Source organism: Poeciliopsis prolifica, unplaced genomic scaffold (assembly GCF_027474105.1).
Source record: "Poeciliopsis prolifica strain line A6 unplaced genomic scaffold, Auburn_PproV2 SCAFFOLD032, whole genome shotgun sequence".
NCBI lineage: Eukaryota > Metazoa > Chordata > Actinopteri > Cyprinodontiformes > Poeciliidae > Poeciliopsis > Poeciliopsis prolifica.
Window position 1 is genome coordinate 370578 of NW_026562407.1, and position 10868 is coordinate 381445.

Here is a 10868-nt window from a genome sequence, read left to right on the forward strand (position 1 = left end):
CTCCACCAGTTTTGTACATCCAGACTGTAATTTTTGCCTAAAATGCAGAAATTATCTTTTCTTTCCTAATTTATTATTTCCAGTTTTCTCAGCATTTATAATTTGACTCTTAATTTTTAGAAAGCTTCTGTAAATCAAAGTTTATTTGCTTCTAATTTTCTCTGATTAGGACCTAGGGCAGGTTAGGGCATTGCCTTGCTGCGCATGGCACAGCTAATGCACAGCTAATGCACAGCTAATGCACAGCTAATGCACAGCTAATGCACAGCTAATGCACAGCTAATGCACTGCTAATGCACAGCTAATGCACAGCTAATGCTAATGCACAGCTAATGCACTGCTAATGCACAGCTAATGCTAATGCATTAGCCTTTGCTCTAAAATAAGCATTTAGATATTTCTTATGCATTACCTATGTTTAGTATACTGAATGGAAGTAGTGAATGTAAGTCAACATGCTAGTGATACCCCAATGCTACTCACAGCACTCATGCTAACATTAGCATTTTGGCTAATTTTAGCCTATGCATTAAATTTAACATACTGAATAGTTCAAGTCCATATTAGTCAACATGCTTGTGATTCTCCACATGCTACGTTGTAATGTTTTAGCAAAGCTTAGCATTGATGCTAATTTTTAGCATCAGAACACTGGGTCCAAACCAATGGGCACACTTTGGCAGGCCACGGTTAAATTTCTTCAGGATTTTTTTATTTTTTATTATTCCTTAGAAACTGTGTGTATTCATTGCTTTTACAAATGTAGAGCATAATTAGAAAGTCCAAAATACTTACACTTATTTAGCAACCCAGAGCAGAGGTTGCTAAATAACCCCTGTTAAGGTAGCAACTAAGTTGGTAAAGTAGTAGAATAAAGAAAAACTACCTCAGCAACCACTTTTTAGACTCTCATTCTTCTAAACCAGAAAAGGAGTTAGACCAAAAAAAAAACATACAGCTCATGAAAACCCAAAATTCCTACCTCACAAAATTAGCATATCATGAAAAGGATCTGTAAACGAGCCTAATCATCTGAATCAACAAATTAACTTTAAACACCTGCAAAAGATTCCTGAGGCCTTTAAAACTCCCAGCCTGGTTCATCACTCAAAACCCCAATCATGGGTAAGACTGCCGACCTGACTGCTGTCCAGAAGGCCATTATTGACACCCTCAAGCAAGAGGGAAAGACACAGAAAGAAATTTCTGAAAGAATAGGCTGTTCCCAGAGGGCTGTATCAAGGCATCTCTGTGGAAAAAAGTGTGGCAGAAAACACTGCACAACGAGAAGAGGTGACCGGACCCTGAGGAAGATTGTGGAGAAGGGCCGATTCCAGACCTTGGGGTCCTGCAAAAGCAGTGGACTGAGTCTGGAGTAGAAGCATCCAGAGCCACTGTACACAGGCGTGTGCAGGAAATGGGCTACAGGTGCCGCATTCACCAGGTCAAGCCACCTTTGAACCAGAAACAGCAGCAGAATCGCCTGACCTGGGCTTCAGAGAAGCAGCACTGGACTATTGCTTAGTGGTCCAACATACTTTTTTCGGATGAAAGCAAATTTTGCATGTCACTCGGAAATCAAGGTGCCAGAGTCTTGAGGAAGACTGAAGGAATTGCCAAAATGCCAGAAGTCCAGTGTCAAGTACCCACAGTCAGTGATGGTCTGGGATGCCATGTCAGCTGCTGGAGTTGGTCCACCGTGTTTTATCAAGAGCAGGGTCAATATAGGAGATTTTGGAGCACTTCATGCTACCATCTGCTGAAAAGCTTTATGGAGATGAAGATTTCATTTTTTTATCTTTGGAGCTGGCTCCTGCTCACAGTCCCAAAACCACTGGTAAATGGTTTACTGACCATGGTATCACTGTGCTCAGTTGGCCTGCCAACTCTCCTGACCTGAACCACATAGAGAATCTGTGGGATATTGTGAAGAAAGTTGAGAGACGCAAGACCCAACATTCTGGAAAAGCTACAGGCCGCTATCTAAGCATCCTGGGCCTCCATAACACCTCAGCAGAGCCACAGGCTGAGAGCCTCCATGCCACGCCGCATTGAAGCAGTCATTTCTGCAAAAGGATTCCCGACCAAGTATTGAGTGCAGAACTGTACGTAATTATTTGTAGGTTGACAATTTTTGTATTAAAAACTTTTCTTTATTGGTCGGATGAAATATGCTAATTTTGTGTGATAGACATTTTGGGTTTTCATGAGTTGTTTGCCACAATCATCCATATTAAGACAATAACGACCTGAAATATTTCAGTTAGTGTGCAATGAATCTAAAATATATGAATGTTAGATTTTTATCATTGCATTATGGAAAATAATGAAATAAGTAAGATGAATAAACTAAACTGAATTATATTGTGTATAACATCCAAAGCAGTGAGTCTCTACTGAAGGCAAGAGACAAACAGGTCTTTCTAAAACTATAGTTGTTTAAAAGAGAATAGGAGAGATAGTTGCTGATTATGGAGTATAATATTACATCATCTAATTTGTCACAGACTTACTAAATAAACACTAATAATACTTTACAACATCCACAGCAGATTAAACAGCTGCTATGGAGCTGCTTAACATGCAGAATGCTTTAAAGATCAAAATGGTTTATAGAGGCTAACTACATCATTTTTCTATATTAGCTCCTCTGATAGATCTAGATCTGTAATGTTGGGACTGGAGATAAATTATATTCAACAGATCTCTTCTTTCTCAACAAGATCTTGAAAAGGACCTGTAAACTTTTACATATCTTGTCAAATCACCTCCATAAACATCAGTGGATCTTTGGTTCTGTGCAATTGTCAAATTTCAGCTATGAAAAGCTTGAAGAAACACATCCCACAATGTGGTTCTACAAAGTGTTGACTCAGTTACTGCTACATATGTGACAGTAAAAACAGGAATGTGAAAAGCAATAATATTATCTGAATAAACTGCGAGCACATATTACTTTCATTTTCAATTTTATTCTACTGACCTTTATCATCTGTACCAGCTTTTGATCATCAATATCAGACCCAGCAGATGTTGATGCAGGTTCCTCTACTTTCTCACCATCAGGAGCCTCAGATTTATTTTTGTTGCTGCTTCCCTTAAGATAAATAACAAAACGTAAATTATTTAAGCATCACACAGAGATCAATTCATGGTTCATTTATTTTATTATATTTTGGATGTTTGCAATGTTCTACCTCCATTGTGAGTGGAATCTGTCTCATCACTGTTGTGTTGAATATTTCTGTCGCTTGTCTCTGAAAGAAAAAAAGAAAAAGTTTCTATTTGCATCTGTAAGCATGTTGAGAAGTCATAACGTTTCTGGGAGAATGTCCTATGGACAGATGAGACAAACACTGAACTTTTTGGCAAGGCACATAAGCTCTATGTTGGCAGACCAAAAAATGAAACATATCAAGAAAAGAACATTGTCCCTCCTGTGACGCACAGAGGCTCTGGGATTACCTATGCTTCCTCTGACACAGGGCATCCTAAATATGTACAGATTACAATGAAATCTCAATCCCATCAATGGATTCTAGAGAGAAATGTGCTGCCTTGTGTCTTGGTTCTCACTTGCAGATTACGGGTCTTGCAACAGAATAATGACCCAAAACACCAAAGAAATGCTAAGAGGAAAACATTGGAATATTTTGATGTGGTTTTCTATGAGCCCTGACCTAAATCTTATTGAGCATCGTTTTAAGGAGCTGAAACATGTTGTCTGGAAAAGGCACTTTCAAACCTGAGACATCTGGACTCATGAGGACTGGACAAAAATACAGTGCCTTGAGAAAGTTTTCGGCCCCTTGAACTTTTCAACCTTTTGTCACTTTTCAGGCTTCAAACATAAAGATCTAAAATTGTTGTTATTTTGTGACGAATCAACAACAAGTGGGACACAATCATGACATGGAATATCTTGTGCAGCATATGAGTACCATTATTTTGTCCAGGCCATTTTTATGAGTTTGTTATTTTAATAATTTTATTCAGACTTTATTTCAAAAAACTATAAACCTGGATTTCAAAGTTTTCTGATGTGGATTGAAATTCAAAAATGTATATGAAATCCATAGCTGATCCTAAAAATTCCCAAATATTCTCTCTGTTTCTACATTTGTAATAACAAATATAAACACGAACAAAATTGTTGGTACTTCTTTGTTAATATAAAAAAAATCCCACAATGGTGACAGAAATAACTTGAATAAAAATTCTACGAAAACGAACAAATGAAAGTCAGACTTTGCTTTTCAAACATGCTTTCACTCTGATTTCATTTTCATTTTATTTTACTGACCTTCACCCTCTGTGCCCCCCTTTGGCTTGTCATCAGACTCAGCAGATGTTGATGAAGTTTCTTCTCTTGTCTCCCCATTAAGAGTCTCAGATTTGTCTCCAGTGCTGGTTCCCTTACGATAAATAGCAAATAATATATAGCTTAAGTCTCACATGTACATAGATAGATTGATGGCTCGAGTATTTTCATTATATTTTAGACATTACAGTGTTCCTCTACCTTCTTTGTGGGAGTGGACTCTTTATTATCACACTCAGACTGATTGTTTTCTCTGAAAGAAAAATAAGAAAAATGTTTGGGCTTTTATTTGTGTCTGCAAACAAAGATTTAAGAGAGGAAATGTGAGAACTGTGGAGAGGTGATCACCTCTCACAATAACAATGTCAATTATTCATAAATATAAATCTGAAAATTCTCCTTTTACTGACATTAAGCCTCTCAAGTCAGTACTTTCCTCAGGCATCTTTTGCTGCATTTACAGTAGAAAATATTTTAGGGTAAGCCTCCACCAGTTTTGTACATCCAGACTGTAATTTTTGCCTAAAATGCAGAAATTATCTTTTCTCTCCTAATTTATTATTTCCAGTTTTCTCAGCATTTATAATTTGACTCTTAATTTTTAGAAAGCTTCTGTAAATCAAAGTTTATTTGCTTCTAATTTTCTCTGATTAGGACCTAGGGCAGGAGGGCATTGCCTTGCTGCGCATGCACAGCTAATGCACAGCTAATGCACAGCTAATGCACAGCTAATGCACAGGCTAATGCACAGCTAATGCACAGCTAATGCATTAGCCTTTGCTCTAAAATAAGCATTTAGATATTTCTTATGCATTACCTATGTTTAGTATACTGAATGGAAGAAGTGAATGTAAGTCAATGCTAGTGCTGTGATACCCCAATGCTACTCACAGCACTCATGCTAACATTAGCATTTTGGCTAATTTTAGCCTATGCATTAAATTTAACATACTGAATAGTTCAAGTCCATATTAGTCAACATGCTTGTGATTCTCCACATGCTACGTTGTAATGTTTTAGCAAAGCTTAGCATTGATGCTAATTTTTAGCATCAGAACACTGGGTCCAAACCAATGGGCACACTTTGGCAGGCCACGGTTAAATTTCTTCAGGATTTTTTTATTTTTATTATTCCTTAGAAACTGTGTGTATTCATTGCTTTTACAAATGTAGAGCATAATTAGAAAGTCCAAAAAATACTTACACTTATTTAGCAACCCAGAGCAGAGGTTGCTAAATAACCCTGTTAAGGTAGCAACTAAGTTGGTAAAGTAGTAGAATAAAGAAAAACTACCTCAGCAACCACTTTTTAGACTCTCATTCTTCTAAACCAGAAAAGGAGTTAGACCAAAAAAAAAACATACAGCTCATGAAAACCCAAAATTCCTACCTCACAAAATTAGCATATCATGAAAAGGATCTGTAAACGAGCCTAATCATCTGAATCAACAAATTAACTTTAAACACCTGCAAAAGATTCCTGAGGCCTTTAAAACTCCCAGCCTGGTTCATCACTCAAAACCCCAATCATGGGTAAGACTGCCGACCTGACTGCTGTCCAGAAGGCCATTATTGACACCCTCAAGCAAGAGGGAAGACACAGAAAGAAATTTCTGAAAGAATAGGCTGTTCCCAGAGGGCTGTATCAAGGCATCTCTGTGGGAAGAAAAAAGTGTGGCAGAAAACACTGCACAACGAGAAGAGGTGACCGGACCCTGAGGAAGATTGTGGAGAAGGGCCGATTCCAGACCTTGGGGTCCTGCAAAAGCAGTGGACTGAGTCTGGAGTAGAAGCATCCAGAGCCACTGTGCACAGGCGTGTGCAGGAAATGGGCTACAGGTGCCGCATTCACCAGGTCAAGCCACCTTTGAACCAGAAACAGCAGCAGAATCGCCTGACCTGGGCTTCAGAGAAGCAGCACTGGACTATTGCTTAGTGGTCCAACATACTTTTTTCGGATGAAAGCAAATTTTGCATGTCACTCGGAAATCAAGGTGCCAGAGTCTTGAGGAAGACTGAAGGAATTGCCAAAATGCCAGAAGTCCAGTGTCAAGTACCCACAGTCAGTGATGGTCTGGGATGCCATGTCAGCTGCTGGAGTTGGTCCACCGTGTTTTATCAAGAGCAGGGTCAATATAGGAGATTTTGGAGCACTTCATGCTACCATCTGCTGAAAAGCTTTATGGAGATGAAGATTTCATTTTTTTATCTTTGGAGCTGGCTCCTGCTCACAGTCCCAAAACCACTGGTAAATGGTTTACTGACCATGGTATCACTGTGCTCAGTTGGCCTGCCAACTCTCCTGACCTGAACCCCATAGAGAATCTGTGGGATATTGTGAAGAGAAAGTTGAGAGACGCAAGACCCAACATTCTGGAAAAGCTACAGGCCGCTATCTAAGCATCCTGGGCCTCCATAACACCTCAGCAGAGCCACAGGCTGAGAGCCTCCATGCCACGCCGCATTGAAGCAGTCATTTCTGCAAAAGGATTCCCGACCAAGTATTGAGTGCAGAACTGTACGTAATTATTTGTAGGTTGACAATTTTTGTATTAAAAACTTTTCTTTTATTGGTCGGATGAAATATGCTAATTTTGTGTGATAGACATTTTGGGTTTTCATGAGTTGTTTGCCACAATCATCCATATTAAGACAATAAAGACCTGAAATATTTCAGTTAGTGTGCAATGAATCTAAAATATATGAATGTTAGATTTTTATCATTGCATTATGGAAAATAATGAAATAAGTAAGATGAATAAACTAAACTGAATTATATTGTGTATAACATCCAAAGCAGTGAGTCTCTACTGAAGGCAAGAGACAAACACGGTCTTTCTAAAACTATAGTTGTTTAAAAGAGAATAGGAGAGATAGTTGCTGATTATGGAGTATAATATTACATCATCTAATTTGTCACAGACTTACTAAATAAACACTAATAATACTTTACAACATCCACAGCAGATTAAACAGCTGCTATGGAGCTGCTTAACATGCAGAATGCTTTAAAGATCAAAATGGTTTATAGAGGCTAACTACATCATTTTTCTATATTAGCTCCTCTGATAGATCTAGATCTGTAATGTTGGGACTGGAGATAAATTATATTCAACAGATCTCTTCTTTCTCAACAAGATCTTGAAAAGGACCTGTAAACTTTTACATATCTTGTCAAATCACCTCCATAAACATCAGTGGATCTTTGGTTCTGTGCAATTGTCAAATTTCAGCTATGAAAAGCTTGAAGAAACACATCCCACAATGTGGTTCTACAAAGTGTTGACTCAGTTACTGCTACATATGTGACAGTAAAAACAGGAATGTGAAAAGCAATAATATTATCTGAATAAACTGCGAGCACATATTACTTTCATTTTCAATTTTATTCTACTGACCTTTATCATCTGTACCAGCTTTTAGATCATCAATATCAGACCCAGCAGATGTTGATGCAGGTTCCTCTACTTTCTCACCATCAGGAGCCTCAGATTTATTTTTGTTGCTGCTTCCCTTAAGATAAATAACAAAACGTAAATTATTTAAGCATCACACAGAGATCAATTCATGGTTCATTTATTTTATTATTTTTGGATGTTTGCAATGTTCTACCTCCATTGTGAGAGTGGAATCTGTCTCATCACTGTTGTGTTGAATATTTCTGTCGCTTGTCTCTGAAAGAAAAAATAGAAAAAGTTTCTATTTGCATCTGTAAGCATGTTGAGAAGTCATAACGTTTCTGGGAGAATGTCCTATGGACAGATGAGACAAACACTGAACTTTTTGGCAAGGCACATAAGCTCTATGTTGGCAGACCAAAAAATGAAACATATCAAGAAAAGAACATTGTCCCTCCTGTGACGCACAGAGGCTCTGGGATTACCTATGCTTCCTCTGACACAGGGCATCCTAAATATGTACAGATTACAATGAAATCTCAATCCCATCAATGGATTCTAGAGAGAAATGTGCTGCCTTGTGTCTTGGTTCTCACTTGCAGATTACGGGTCTTGCAACAGAATAATGACCCAAAACACCAAAGAAATGCTAAGAGGAAAACATTGGAATATTTTGATGTGGTTTTCTATGAGCCCTGACCTAAATCTTATTGAGCATCGTTTTAAGGAGCTGAAACATGTTGTCTGGAAAAGGCACTTTCAAACCTGAGACATCTGGACTCATGAGGACTGGACAAAAATACAGTGCCTGAGAAAGTTTTCGGCCCCCTTGAACTTTTCAACCTTTTGTCACTTTTCAGGCTTCAAACATAAAGATCTAAAATTGTTGTTATTTTGTGACGAATCAACAACAAGTGGGACACAATCATGACATGGAATATCTTGTGCAGCATATGAGTACCATTATTTTGTCCAGGCCATTTTTATGAGTTTGTTATTTTAATAATTTTATTCAGACTTTATTTCAAAAAACTATAAACCTGGATTTCAAAGTTTTCTGATGTGGATTGAAATTCAAAAATGTATATGAAATCCATAGCTGATCCTAAAAATTCCCAAATATTCTCTCTGTTTCTACATTTGTAATAACAAATATAAACACGAACAAAATTGTTGGTACTTCTTTGTTAATATAAAAAAAATCCCACAATGGTGACAGAAATAACTTGAATAAAAATTCTACGAAAACGAACAAATGAAAGTCAGACTTTGCTTTTCAAACATGCTTTCACTCTGATTTCATTTTCATTTTATTTTACTGACCTTCACCCTCTGTGCCCCCCTTTGGCTTGTCATCAGACTCAGCAGATGTTGATGAAGTTTCTTCTCTTGTCTCCCCATTAAGAGTCTCAGATTTGTCTCCAGTGCTGGTTCCCTTACGATAAATAGCAAATAATATATAGCTTAAGTCTCACATGTACATAGATAGATTGATGGCTCGAGTATTTTCATTATATTTTAGACATTACAGTGTTCCTCTACCTTCTTTGTGGGAGTGGACTCTTTATTATCACACTCAGACTGATTGTTTTTCTCTGAAAGAAAAATAAGAAAAATGTTTGGGCTTTTATTTGTGTCTGCAAACAAAGATTTAAGAGAGGAAATGTGAGAACTGTGGAGAGGTGATCACCTCTCACAATAACAATGTCAATTATTCATAAATATAAATCTGAAAAATTCTCCTTTTACTGACATTAAGCCTCTCAAGTCAGTACTTTCCTCAGGCATCTTTTGCTGCATTTACAGTAGAAAATATTTTAGGGTAAGCCTCCACCAGTTTTGTACATCCAGACTGTAATTTTTGCCTAAAATGCAGAAATTATCTTTTCTTTCCTAATTTATTATTTCCAGTTTTCTCAGCATTTATAATTTGACTCTTAATTTTTAGAAAGCTTCTGTAAATCAAAGTTTATTTGCTTCTAATTTTCTCTGATTAGGACCTAGGGCAGGTTAGGGCATTGCCTTGCTGCGCATGGCACAGCTAATGCACAGCTAATGCACAGCTAATGCACAGCTAATGCACAGCTAATGCACAGCTAATGCATTAGCCTTTGCTCTAAAATAAGCATTTAGATATTTCTTATGCATTACCTATGTTTAGTATACTGAATGGAAGAGTGAATGTAAGTCAACATGCTAGTGATACCCCAATGCTACTCACAGCACTCATGCTAACATTAGCATTTTGGCTAATTTTAGCCTATGCATTAAATTTAACATACTGAATAGTTCAAGTCCATATTAGTCAACATGCTTGTGATTCTCCACATGCTACGTTGTAATGTTTTAGCAAAGCTTAGCATTGATGCTAATTTTTAGCATCAGAACACTGGGTCCAAACCAATGGGCACACTTTGGCAGGCCACGGTTAAATTTCTTCAGGATTTTTTTTTTTTATTATTCCTTAGAAACTGTGTGTATTCATTGCTTTTACAAATGTAGAGCATAATTAGAAAGTCCAAAAAATACTTACACTTATTTAGCAACCCAGAGCAGAGGTTGCTAAATAACCCCTGTTAAGGTAGCAACTAAGTTGGTAAAGTAGTAGAATAAAGAAAACTACCTCAGCAACCACTTTTTAGACTCTCATTCTTCTAAACCAGAAAAGGAGTTAGACCAAAAAAAAACATACAGCTCATGAAAACCCAAAATTCCTACCTCACAAAATTAGCATATCATGAAAAGGATCTGTAAACGAGCCTAATCATCTGAATCAACAAATTAACTTTAAACACCTGCAAAAGATTCCTGAGGCCTTTAAAACTCCCAGCCTGGTTCATCACTCAAAACCCCAATCATGGGTAAGACTGCCGACCTGACTGCTGTCCAGAAGGCCATTATTGACACCCTCAAGCAAGAGGGAAAGACACAGAAAGAAATTTCTGAAAGAATAGGCTGTTCCCAGAGGGCTGTATCAAGGCATCTCTGTGGGAAGAAAAAAGTGTGGCAGAAAACACTGCACAACGAGAAGAGGTGACCGGACCCTGAGGAAGATTGTGGAGAAGGGCCGATTCCAGACCTTGGGGTCCTGCAAAAGCAGTGGACTGAGTCTGGAGTAGAAGCATCCAGAGCCACTGTGCACAGGCGTG